This window comes from Sorex fumeus, unplaced genomic scaffold, assembly GCF_029834395.1.
Source record: "Sorex fumeus unplaced genomic scaffold, SorFum_2.1 ptg000007l, whole genome shotgun sequence".
NCBI classification, from domain to species: domain Eukaryota; kingdom Metazoa; phylum Chordata; class Mammalia; order Eulipotyphla; family Soricidae; genus Sorex; species Sorex fumeus.
In genome coordinates this window covers 36,377,768-36,390,787 of record NW_026606064.1, presented here as the reverse complement: position 1 = coordinate 36,390,787, position 13,020 = coordinate 36,377,768, and the positions used below count along the sequence as shown (strand labels likewise).

The 13,020-nt window shown below is 43.3% G+C and overlaps 1 pseudogene; it reads right to left on the bottom strand.

Moving 5' to 3' along the window:
- Positions 1-544: 544 nt before the first annotated feature.
- On the bottom strand, positions 545-1,055 carry LOC130045387 (apoptosis regulator BAX-like; annotated as a pseudogene).
- Between the last annotated feature and the right edge of the window lie 11,965 nt (positions 1,056-13,020).

Below are 13,020 nucleotides of genomic sequence, written 5' to 3'. Positions count from 1 at the left end.
TATTCAGCCAGAGATATATTACAGTGATCATACACTTGCCTTGTATGCAGCTGAACTCAGATCTATCCCCAACATCACATAAGCTTCCCTGCCACCACCCATAATGACCCCTGGCCAGAGAACAAGGAATAACCCTCAGGTACCAACAAATGTGGTGCACACCCACAGGCCCTTCAAAAATTAAAATCACAATTCTAATGGAATTCCTAATTCTGCAATAAAAATAACAATCATAAGATTAATAATATTAGTATATTTATAAGTTCTTATGTACTTCCATATTTAAAGGTTAAACATCATATTGTCACTACAGTATTACAAATAAGCCATTTCAAGGAAATTATTGCAACTGGGATATGACAATAAAACATGTAATTCAAACATATATGTTAACATAATAAAGAATACAAAATTTTTTTGGACAGAGGGACAGTATAGGTATTAAGATACTTTCCTCACATGAGGTAGATCCAAGTTCAATTGCCCCCTCCCCTAAAAATGCCGTAACTTGTGCAGAAAAGACCAGTCCAAGGGGTCGCCGGTATCAGCCCGTTTTCTTCCAGATGGTGAGTGAGGCAGTGAGCAGGCCCGCCACAAAGACCGTCACCGTCTGCCACATGGGGGTCCTGAAGTAGGAAAAGAGCCCATCCCAACCACCCTGGTCCTGGATCCAGCCCAGCAGCCGCTCCCGCAGAAAGTCCAGTGTCCAGTTCATGATGGTTCTCATCAGATCTGGTACTTTGGTGCACAGGGCCTTAAGCACCAGTTTGCAGGCAAAGTAGAAAAAGACGACAACCCAGCCCCAGTTGAAGTTGCCATCAGAAAACATCTCTGCGGCCACCCTGAAAAAGACTTCAATGGGAGAGTCTGTGTCCATGGCTGCAATCATACTCTGTAGCTCCATGTTACTGTCCAACTCATTGCTGATGTGTTTGAGACATTTGCTCATTTCCTTGTTTCTTGGTGGACGCATCTTGTGGCATCTGCTCTAGACCAGCTCCAGCCTCTGTCCCTGGCCTCCCCCCCCCCCCCCCCTGCTCTCCGGACCTGTCCATCACTGCTCCTGTCACTGCTGCCTCTCACCGGGTGCACCCAGGAGACTGCATCACACCCCTCCAACCCTGAGATTTTAGTAGCTTCTCCTCATTCGTCCTTCCCGATGCTGCTGTATTGGAGGCTCCTCAGGGTCAGGGGAATGATACCCGTTATTGTTACTGTTTTGGGCATGTCAAATATGTCATAAGCAGCTTGCCAGGCTCTGCCGTGATTATTTTTATTTATATTGAAAATGAATATTTTCATTTATATTGAACATAAAAGAATTTATAAAATGGTTCTGAATAAATGCAGGGTGTATTATGAATGCATAAATGCATAAATTCCACTACCTCCACTACCCAGCCACCGCCATGCTCTAGGATACTTTCCAGATGCTGGGGCCAAGACTCACGCATGAGTGAAGCCCCATAGAACCAGGTAAGCAGAACTCTGTGTCCTTGAACTCCAGGCTCAACGGACCCAAGAAGAGAGATCCTCTATCTACTACCACCAATCTCCGGCAACCAAGGGATCAAACCCAGAAGATCCACCCTACCCTGCCCTGTCTGCTTCCACCAACCTCCAGCGACCCAGGGATTACACACAGAAGACCCACCCTACCGGTACCAGATAAATACCTCATCTGCAGACCTCCACTACCTCCATTACCTCCACTACTCACCACCACGCTCCAGGATGTTTTCCAGACACATCATAAGATGCTTAATACCCATCTTCCAAGATTACCACACCATATCTGATAGGGTTAAAATATGGTTGAACCATGGGAACACCTGCAAGGACGATTAGAGGCTGCCCTAAAAGCCTCTATCCCTCTTAGAGAGCCTGGCAAGCTATCGGTGGCATATTCAATATGCCCAAACCAGTAAATGAAATGGGTATCATTCCCTGACCCTGAAAGAGCCCCCAACACAGCAGAGTTAAGAAGGATGAGGAAGGAGAGGCTGATAAAATCTCAAGACTGAACGAAGCTGCCAAAACAAAGGCCAAAAATGACTGTCTGTACTTTGAATGCACGTACGCTGGCATCAGATGTATCCATTGAGGACCTGATGGTACAAACACAAAAGATCAAGTATGACATCATTGGTCTGACCGAGATGAGAGGCATCAATCACATCATGCTGTTTTCAACACTGGAGAAGAACTATTTCTTGGAACATGTGACAAAAGAGGTGTCAGTGGTGTCTGTGTCCTTATCAACACAAACTTGGCCATGTGCATTGATTCATTCAAATGCCTAACAACATGAATCAGATGATTACACTTGAATAGATGTGGCTCACTGCCGGCAGTTTCTATCTTCGTTGTCTACACAACTCAATTATGATGAAGGAGAAATTGAGAAGTTCTACATGGATCTGGAGAAGTTCTATAAAGAAGACCACATCTTCTACAAGATCATTGTCAGTGATTTTAATGCCAAGATAGGACAGAGATCAGCTGAAGAACTCCACATCAGGACCCATGGCCTAGAATAGAAAGAACAGGGTGAGAGACTGTCTGAGTTCATCATGTCGACCAAGACCACCCATGCTAACTCACAGTTCCAGAAGGCCGAATCTAAACGTTGGACATGGGAGTCTCCTGGTGGAAGGTTCCACAAAGAAACTGACCATATCATATTCAATCAATGGTCTTTCCTGACCAATATCGCTGTTGTTCAAAAATTCCAAATGGGATTCGACCACCGTCTTCTTCAAGCAAAATTCTACTTCACAGAGAAGGGAGAAAGGGCTGCAAAGTTTAAGAAGAGAGCTCCCAGACGACCACCAACTGGGAGCTCTGTGGCACTATTGCAGCAACATGAGATGAAGCCATTGTTGAAAACATTGACGAGGAATAAGATTGACTCGTTCAGCACCTCCATGATTTTGTGAGGAACTCCGAGAGAGAGATAGCCACAAAAAGACGCCTGGTTTTGACCACTTGAGCTCATTTGCCAAAGTGGCTTGGTGCAAGCCTTAGGCAAACACATGGGAACATCTGAGCTCACAAAGCAGTGCAGAAAAGCAATGAAGGAATACCTCAAAGAGAGAAGAGCAGCAGTGCTGGTCAATGCTGCAGAAGCCAAGAAAAGCATTCTCAACGCCCTCCTGTCCTTTGCCAACTACAAGACCAAGAAGACTGCCCTCCGACATCCTGATGGATCTATCACATCTTCCAGAAGGGCAATGGAGAAGATTATCCATGACTTCTACTTGGACTGGGACAGCTGTATTGTTGCTCAGTCTCCGTTGGTGTTCCTGGGAACACAAATGAGACAGGAGAACTTTTAGCGGATGATTACTGATTCTCCTAGCCACAATGCTCCTTGATTTACAGGGGAGAGAAGCAGGCTAGTAGGGATTAAGTTAGTTCAAGAAGGCTAGAGAACTTTGGAGTCCCATATTTGGATTCAGACTGATTCTTCTGATTTCTCAACTGAATCACAAGCATAAAATAGTCTAAGGCCCCAATTTTCCACTAACCTCCTAGGTCACATTCCCGCTCACCTTCTAGGAAAGATCCCACAATGTCCCAAGGAGAGAGTTCAGGGAAAGTTGTGAGAGACAGCAACAGGACTCTTGAGTCCAGCTTGTCTTCTGTTCTGGGCCTGAGATTTATTCTCAGAGTCATGAAGTCTGTATCCCTAGATGAAGTATGTAGCATCTCTGTGACTGAGAATGACCCATCCACAGACAAGGCAAACACCAGAATTGAAGGTTTGAGGAAATATGACCCTGAAATACCTGGTCTTTTAGGGTCCAAGTGTCAGCTTTCTGAAAATAGCAAGCTCTTTCTCATATTCATTAGTCTTTTCCAAGTGCCTAACACTTGTGAGGGACACATTGAGTGGTTTATCAATGAATCAATAATGAACTATGTATTAAGAATTCTTGATAGGTGTTGGAACATTGTATGACTAAAACTCAATCATGAAAGCTTTGTAACTGCATCTCACAGTGACATTATGATTCAAACAAAAAAGGAAAGAAAAAACACAAAAAAGAATTCTTATTAAAAAAAAACTGCCATTCTTTATCAACAAATTGATAAAGATTTGATACTTTATCAATTTGTTGATAAAGAATGAGTGAGGTAGAAGCTTAAAATAAAATAAAGATCAAATGTAAAATATACATCAAGTGGGATAGTCATCTGAATAAGCATAGCACTGTAGCACTGTCCTCCCTTTGTTCATCGAGCCATTCTTTTTTACATTTTTAGTTTTGAATGGCTTTAAATGTTAGTAGTTAAGTACCTATTATCATCTCTTTATAGAGAAATGGCAACTGAAGCACAAAGTGGTTGAGCAGTCAGTACCATGTTTCATGCAAACAATAGGCATGGTGCTGCTATGAATCAACAGGTCTGAGTCAGGTGCTTTACTTAACCAAGACTGCAGAGTAAAACAAAACCTGTTTGAGGAGAAGGGATAGAAAGAAGCCAGTAATACTCATTCCAGTCCCATGAAGAATATAACAATTTAGGACTTCACTTAGGCTAGATAAAGCAAGTTTAGAAGGTAAAGAAATGAAAGCAAAGTATTAAGGAGGAAAATAGATTTGACCATAAAACTCATGTTTTAGGAGACAGAGTGAAAAGAAGTAAACAAATAAGGAGAAAACTGGGTGTTACCAGAAGCCTCTTGAGGAAAACAATCAAAGGCATGTGCACTTTGCTGCTAAGAAAAGAATCATTCCTTCATATGGGAAAGATTTATGTGGTCTGAGGCGTACCCATTCAAAGAGGTCTCATTCTTTCAGAGCTGAGAGTCAAGCACTGAATCAGCCATCAAGCATCTCTTGGTTCTGCCATGCATAGTGACCTGTGAGGGGGTGGTGTGGAACCTCAAGCATGTTGTTCTCTGTCAGGGCACCTGTCCTTTTTATTTATGGCATTGAACAGTAAAGGTAGTCATGATCAACGGGTGTCTGTTTAGTCTCATGGTAAACTCAAAACTATACAATCCCCCAAATCTGGTTTGTTTCTGTTGTTTTTCATGTTAGCTATCATAACCTACCTATCTACCTATTGACCTGTACAGACTGTCATTGTAACATTCTCAATTCAGAAAGAACATACGTCTTAAATATAATGAAAGAACTTGTGAAATCTGAGTCTGGAGAGAAGAGAGCTATAATTGACCTTAGTCCTAGAACACTGCCTGAGGAATTCTCCCTGTTTTCTGCCTCATCATTTATAATGGGAGTAGCTCCCCTGAAATATCTCTGAATGAAACTGTGTAAGAGGTAGAACTAAGGGTTGTAGAGATTATAGTTCCCTGTTATATCCTTTCTACTCTTCTCGAAAATGATTATTCTGTTTTTTGGAGTAGTGTTCGTTGGGTCTAGTAAAGTATCAAGAATTGGGCTCTGTCATGATGGAATGTCTGTTTATAGGTGAGCAGAAGTGAGACACTCACTCTTTGTACTCTACCTCTCCTTCCCATGGGGTGGATGTTGAAAGCAGCATGAGTTCACAGATTTTGGTATGGGGAGTATAACAGCAAAGGAACATGATATCTTGTAACTTAGGTCATGAATCTAATTTTAGTGTTTTATTGCATTAAAGCTGGAGGGATAGCACAGCAGTAGGGCATTTGCCTTGCACGCAGCCAGCCTGGCTGATCTGGGTTCGATTCCTCCACCCCTCTCAGAGAGCCTGGCAAGCTACCGAGAGTATTCAATATGCCAAACACAGTAACAAGCAGCCTCACAGTGGAGACGTTACTGGGCCCGCTCGAGTAAATCGATGAACAACAGGAGGACAGTGTTTATTTATATTGCATTAAAGCTAAAAATAAGGGACTAGACAGACAGTACAGGAGTTAAATTTGCTCCAAATGCAGTTGACCCCAGTTTGATCCCACAACATGACTTATGATTCCCCAAGCAGCACTCCCAATGATCCCTAGGTACAGTCAAGATACCACCAAGACTTCTGGAAGGGACCAAGAATTGCGCTCTGTCATGCTGGGGTATCTGCTCTTAGGCTAGCAGAAGTGAGAACCTACATTTACTCGTTACACTTTGTTTTTCCTTCCATGGAGTGGAGGATGAATTTTACCAAAAAATCATTCAAATTGAATTTACATTTTTTGTTACAGAGAGTAACATGAATATGTAAAAATGTGACTGAAACTCCCATATACCCCTGGCAAATTAAAATTACAGTTATAATGTAATTCTTTATTCTACACTTAAAATAAAAATCATGCACACTTACCAATAACTATGTGCCTCCATATTTTAAAATAAAATTATATTATCTGCATTTATAATCAGTCATCTCAAAGAAAGAATGTAACTGGATATATGACAATAAAAAGGGAAACATATGTGAGATGCTGAAAAACATAATCTTCTGTACTTCAGAGATAGTATCAGGAGTTAATGCACTTTCCTTCTACTAGGAGAACTCAAGTTCAGATCCTGACACCACATGTAGCTGATGAGTACTGAAGGAGTGATCCCTGAATATAGAACTCAGAATAAGCTTTGAGGAAGACTGAGTATGACTGAAAGCAATTAAAAATATGTAATCTTCTGCACTTGTAATCAAATTCCATTTGATTTAGGTATATCCTATGTCTATTGTTCATCCAGAAGAGGAATCTCTGTGTTTCATGTGTGGATACTCATTACCTCTCCGGTACCTCCTGGAAAATGAACACACTGGCAGGATAGTGGAAATAGGAGGACAGCAATTTAGAGTTTTTATACTTTGCTGTAGTTACTGTAGTTACTGTACAACTGGTCTCATTCACCTGACCCTGAAGGCTTCACCGACATAGCAGCACTGAGAAGGATGAGAAAGGAGAGGCCGACAAAATCTCAAGGCTGACCTAGGCTGCCACAACAAAGGAAGACAAAAATGATCGTCTGTACTTTCAATGCACGTACACTAGCATCAGATGCATCCATCGAGGACCTGATGGTACAAGCCCGAATGATCAAGTACAACATCATTGGTCTGACCGAGACAAGAAGGCACGAATCTCACCATGCCGTTTTCGACACTGGAGAAGAATTGTTCCTCGGAACATGCGATAAAAGAGCTGTTGGAGGCGTCGGTGTCCTTGTCAACACAAACTTGGCCAAGAGCATTGATTCATTCTAATGCCTAACAACCCAAATCGGACATTTACATTTGAATAGATGTGACTCACTGTCTGCAGTTTCTATCTTCGTTGTCTACGCACCAACATCTCATTATGATGAAAGAGAAATCGAGAAGTTCTACATGGAGCTAGAGAAGTTCTATAAAGAAGACCACACCTTCTACAAGATCATTGTGGGTGATTTTAATGCCAAGATAGGACCAAGAAGATCAGCTGAAGAACTTCACATCGGGACCCATGGCCTAGAATGGAACGAACAGGGTGAGAGACTGTCTGAGTTCATCATGTCGACCAAGACCATTCATGGTAACTCACAGTTCCAGAAGGCAGAATCTAAACGATGGACATGGGAGTTTCCCGGTGGACGATTCCACAACAAAATAGACCACATCATATTCAATAGACAGTTTTGCCTGACTGATGTTGCTGTTGTCCCAAAATTTCGAACGGGATCGGACCACCGTCTCCTTCGTGCAAAATTCTACTTCACAGAGCGAGGAGAAAGGGCTGCAAAGTTCAAAAAGAGAACTCCCAGAATGACCACTAACTGGGAACTCTTTGGTACTATTGCGGCAACATGGGAAGATGCCATTGCTGACAACATTGACGAGGAATATGATCAACTGGGTCAGCACCTACATGAATGTGCAAGGAACGCCAAGAGAGAGATAGCCACAAAAAATCGCCTATCTTCAAAAACTCTTGAGCTAATTAGCCTGCGTGGTTTGGCGCATGCCTCAGGCAACCGCAAGCTAACGTCTGAGCTCGCAAAGCAGTGCAGAGATGCGATCAAGGAAGACCTCAAAGAGAGAAGAGCAGAAGTACTGGTAGATGTGGCAGAAGCCGGGAAAAGTATTCGTAATGCCCGCCTGTCCTTCGCCAACTATAAGACCAAGATGACTGCCCTCCGATGTCCTGATGGATCCATCACATCCTCCAGAACGACAATGGAGAAGATAATCCATGACTTCTACTCAAATCTCTTCGATAGCCATGTCCACTTGCAGACATACCAAATTCCACAGGATGGATATGTCGTTCCCAACGTTCTCCCTTCCGAAATCCAACATGCCATTTCGTGGGTAAAGAAACAAACAGCACCCGGCCCAGACAAGGTCAGACCTGAACACCTGAAGAACCTGCCGTCAGTACTCATCAATACTCTGGCTTGGCTCTTCACTCACTACCTGTCTGAATGCAAGGTTCCATCCCAATGGAAAACCAGCAGGACCATACTACTGTTCAAGAAGGGAGACATCCATGACATTGGCAACTATCGCCCGATCTGCCTATTGTCTGTCATCTACAAGTTGTTCACTCGAGTCATCCTATTTATAGGATTGGCAGAACACTAGATGAAGGACAACCATGCGAGCAAGCCGGGTTCCGCAAAGGATAAGCACCATCGACCATATCCACATGATAACCAAGCTCATTGAGGTTTCTCGGGAGTTCAAGATGCCGCTCTGTTTAACGTTCATTGATTTAAAGAAGGCCTTTGATTCTGTTGAGACGGAAGCGGTCATTGAAGCCCTAGCCAATCAGGGCATTCAAGCCCAATACATCAGGATCCTCCGTGAGCTGTATTGCAGATTCACTACCAGGATCTCACCATTCTACAAAGAAGTGATCGTTGATGTCAAGAGTGGGGTGTGGCAGGGTGATACCATTTCACTGAAACTCTTCAGTGCCACCCTCGAGAACATCATGCGACGACTGGAATGGGAAGTAATGGGAGTGAAGATAGATGGTCGTCAACTACACCACCTCCGCTTTGCTGATGGCATTGTTTTAATAACACCACACATCAGCCAAGTGGCACAAATGCTGGCCGACTTTGACCATGAGTGTGGAAAGGTAGGACTACAGCTGAATCTTACGAAGACAATGTTTATGAGAAACAGCCTTGTTCCTGACGCCCCATTCGCTCTCAATGGAACTACCATCTCCAAATGCAACAGCTATGTGTACCTAGGTCGAGAGGTCAACATGACAAATGACCTGGCACCCGAGCTGCGCAGGAGGAAGAGAGAGGCTTGGAATGCCTTCAAGACCATCGAAGGAATAGCTAAGAGGATGAAGAACCTCCGGCTCCGGGCACATCTCTTTGATTCCACTGTTCTTCCTGCATTAACATATGCCTCAGAGACCTGGGCCCTACGCAAACAAGATGAGAACGCTATTCAGGTCTCCCAAAGAAGAATAGAAAGAGCTATGCTTGGAATATCACGTTTCACTCAAATGAGAGAGAGAATCCGGAGTTCTGACATCCGTCGACGATCAAGAATCAGGGATGCTGTCTCATATGCCAAGGTGTCGAAAATCAGATGGGTGGTCACGTAATGAGATTTAAAGATGACCGCTGGACTAGAGCTGTTACCGACTGGATTCCACAGGATGTCAAAAGACCGCATGGCCGCCCACCTTCCAGATGGTCAGACTTCTTCGTCAAGATCATGAACAATCGGTTTGAGGCCCTTCATGTTCCCGGAGCGAACAGATGCCATTGGGCTACACTAGCACGCGACAGGGACAAATGGAGACGTTACTGGCGCCCACTCGAGCAAATTGACAACTAACGGGAAGTTAAGTGATTAAGTGATACTTTCCTGACCTACCTGTGTGATTGTGAGTTAACAGAAACTGTAATTATATATCCAAGACATAGCTTCTTTCTAGCTAAACTCATAGCTAACCCCAACCCAGAAGTATAGCCATAACCCTGAGTTTTGCTAACTTATGTTGATTTTATCTTTCAAGTATAGTGAAATCAAAGCTCTTTGCTACTTATTTTATTAACAAATTGTGACTATCATTCCACGCAAATTTACCTTAACCTCCCCTTTGGATAAAATTTTCCTGAATAAATTCCTGTCATCCTATATTAGGCTGTGTGTGTGTCTGTGTCTGTGTGTATAAGACAGTAAATTTTCCAAGAGTAAAACAGAAGACAAGATAATTCAAAAACATTTTTAGCAAGAAATACTTAAATGTAAGATACCATGCAACCTAAATCAGTAAAATAACATATTTCTTCCCATGACAGCAAATTTGAATGGGGTGGATGGTAGATTGGGAAGAAGCTATAATAAAAGCAAACAGTCTTGCTTTTCTACTCAGTTCTTCACAGTTAGGTATGCCAGCCATCTATAGCACAAATGTGACTTTGGAAATAAAGTTGATAAAACATACCTTTCCTCCATCCTTCCTTAAAAGTGACAAGTTGACTTGTGTTGAAATGAAGAAACTTCAGAGATTGGGAGTGGTTCAGAATGCTCCTCTGTCATGAAAAACAGAGCCTGTTTCCTAGAGGAATGGAACCTGGTGCAGGAGGGAATCTTATTAACTTTCCAAGCAGGTCTTGTGATTTCCTCCTAGTGAGATAGTGGTAAGTGATAGTATAAAGACTTGACCACTCTGGAGATGTCTCTCGATAGGATATTTGATCTGATGAAGCATCTATCACTCAATCTAGACATCCCCATGCAATATGGTGTACTTCCCTGCATGTGGTTGTTGGGCTGACATTCCAAGCAATGTTAATTGGTGCTAATTTGTTTAAGTATAGTGTAAGAATCAAGTACATTGGTAGGGCACTTCACTTGCATTGAAACCTAGCTTCAATGATGGATCCTCATAGAGTCCCCCAACCCTGTCAGGAGTGAGTTCTGAGTTCAGGACTAGGAATAATTCCTGATTACTACTGAATGTTGTTGCCTGCACCTCCACCCACCAGAAAAAGTAAAGCACACTTTCTTTTTCTTTCTTTTTGCAATTTTTTTAAATGTAGGAGTACTGCTATTTATTCAGCCATTGATTAAGCTGATTGAATTGGGCATGAAATCCATGTTACTTTTTTTTAAAATTCAAAAAAAATTTAATTGTATATTTTGAGATAGACAATTACAAAGCTATTCAGAATTGCTTTTCACTCATACAATGATCCAGCACCCATCCCTCCACCACTGTAAATCTCCCAACACCAATGTCCCCTGTTTCCCTACTGCCAACTTCCCCCACAGCCTCCCTCTATGGGAGGCACTTTTCTTCTTGCTCTGTCTCTCTCTCTTCCTCTCTCTATCTTTTTTCTTTTGTGCATTATGGTTTTCAGTATTGGTGCTAAGAGGTCATGGTGTTGTTTCAGGAAATACAGCATTTTTTGAAATGATAAGACTCGAGTAGCTTTTCAAATGGGTGGCTGCTTTGGGGTTTGGAATCTGGCCAAGGATTCTGGATGTACAGGGAGGTAGGGAAGGTTGCCCATCCCAACCCTGAAAAACCTGAAGATTTCAAAGTCACAAAATCCGCATACCAGAATTTTCAGCAGATTATATCTTGGTGAGGTCCGTCCTGAGATGGTGGATCAGGCCGGGGGTATAGTGGTGATTTTGGATTGTGGAAGCAATTGGCTGCAGGTAGCTCTGCTTGGGCAGGCCCCAGGCTAACCAACCCCCCTCCAATTTACCTCGATCTATTCATCCATACATGGTTCCGAGATTAACTGAGGCTTTTGATCTCTTTCGAGATTTCTTTATGGGTCTCTGAAATAAGGTCAATAAATGAGCTTATATAGCTGAGCCAGAAGAGGTTTGTGGGTGTGGCTCCCACATACCTAACTCTTGGCCATTTAATTTCTTGGTAAACTTGGCCCCAAGTTGTTGGGTTCTGACCAAAGGCACAGTACTGATTTGGAGGGGGATCAGGAAGCCTGAAGGCACCATCAGGCTGCTGATGTACTCGCCTCACAGGTATCAGTGACCTGCTGGTAGCACCATACCCCACACTTTACTTTTCTGACATTAAAAAATGTTATGTTTTTTGTTTCTATATTTTTGTTTGTTTCATGGTTATGACTCATATAGTTTATTTTGTTTTACAATAGAAAATTATCCAAACCTGTATAGGAAACTTTCTGATCCTGATCCAAGAAACAGTAAGTCCTTTCAGTTTCTCATCTAAATTTTTTTGTTTTGCTTACACATTAGAATAGCTAATGTATAGTTCTCTTTTTATTCATCAATTTGAAGAGAATTAATTTTCCCTCATATAAATATCATTTTTCATTTCATCATCCTGTTATTCATCGATTGCCTCGAGCAGGCCCCAGTAACGTCTCTTTCATCCTAACCCTGAGATTATATTCAAGGCTCTTTAGGAGAATGAGACCCATCATTGTTACTGGTATTTGGCATATTTGGTACGCCACGGGGAGTTTGCCAGACTCTGCCCTGTGGGCAGGCTACATTCGATAGCCTGCAAGTTTGTCCAAAGTAGGAATGAGATAATAAGATGTCATAAAAAGATGTCCTGATAAGATGTCGCGCAGCCGCGAATGCGGCCGCGTGGTTCCAGGAGCTGAATTTTATAGTCTCTGAGTCTTGGCCGCTGATGGGATTACACGGCGCCAAGGGGCCAGGTGGTGGGTGTGACCCCCGCCTACTGGAATTTGGAGGATCTGGGTGGAGGATGCTCGACTCCAATCCGAGTAGGCTGAGAGATCTCGGCCCCGGAACCCGCGTGGATTTGTCCCTCTGCCAGTACCTTCAGGTGTGCGGAGAGTGGTCTCAGCATGGTGGTGGCTGGTCCTGGAGGTCTTCGGCTGCCGGAGCCCTGGTCGGGGCGGGGAGGAAAGCTCAACCTGCTCCCTTCCAATGGGCCCCGGCGAGGAACAGCCAGGCGCGGGGGCAGACTGCATTGTTCGCGTCCGGGAGCTGGATTTTATAGTCTCTGAGTCTTGGCCGTTGATGGGATTAAACGGCGCCAGGGGGCCAGGTGGTGGGTGTGACCCCCGCCTACTGGAATTTGGAGGATCTGGGTGGAGGATGCTCGACTCCAATCCGAGTAGGCTTGGAGAT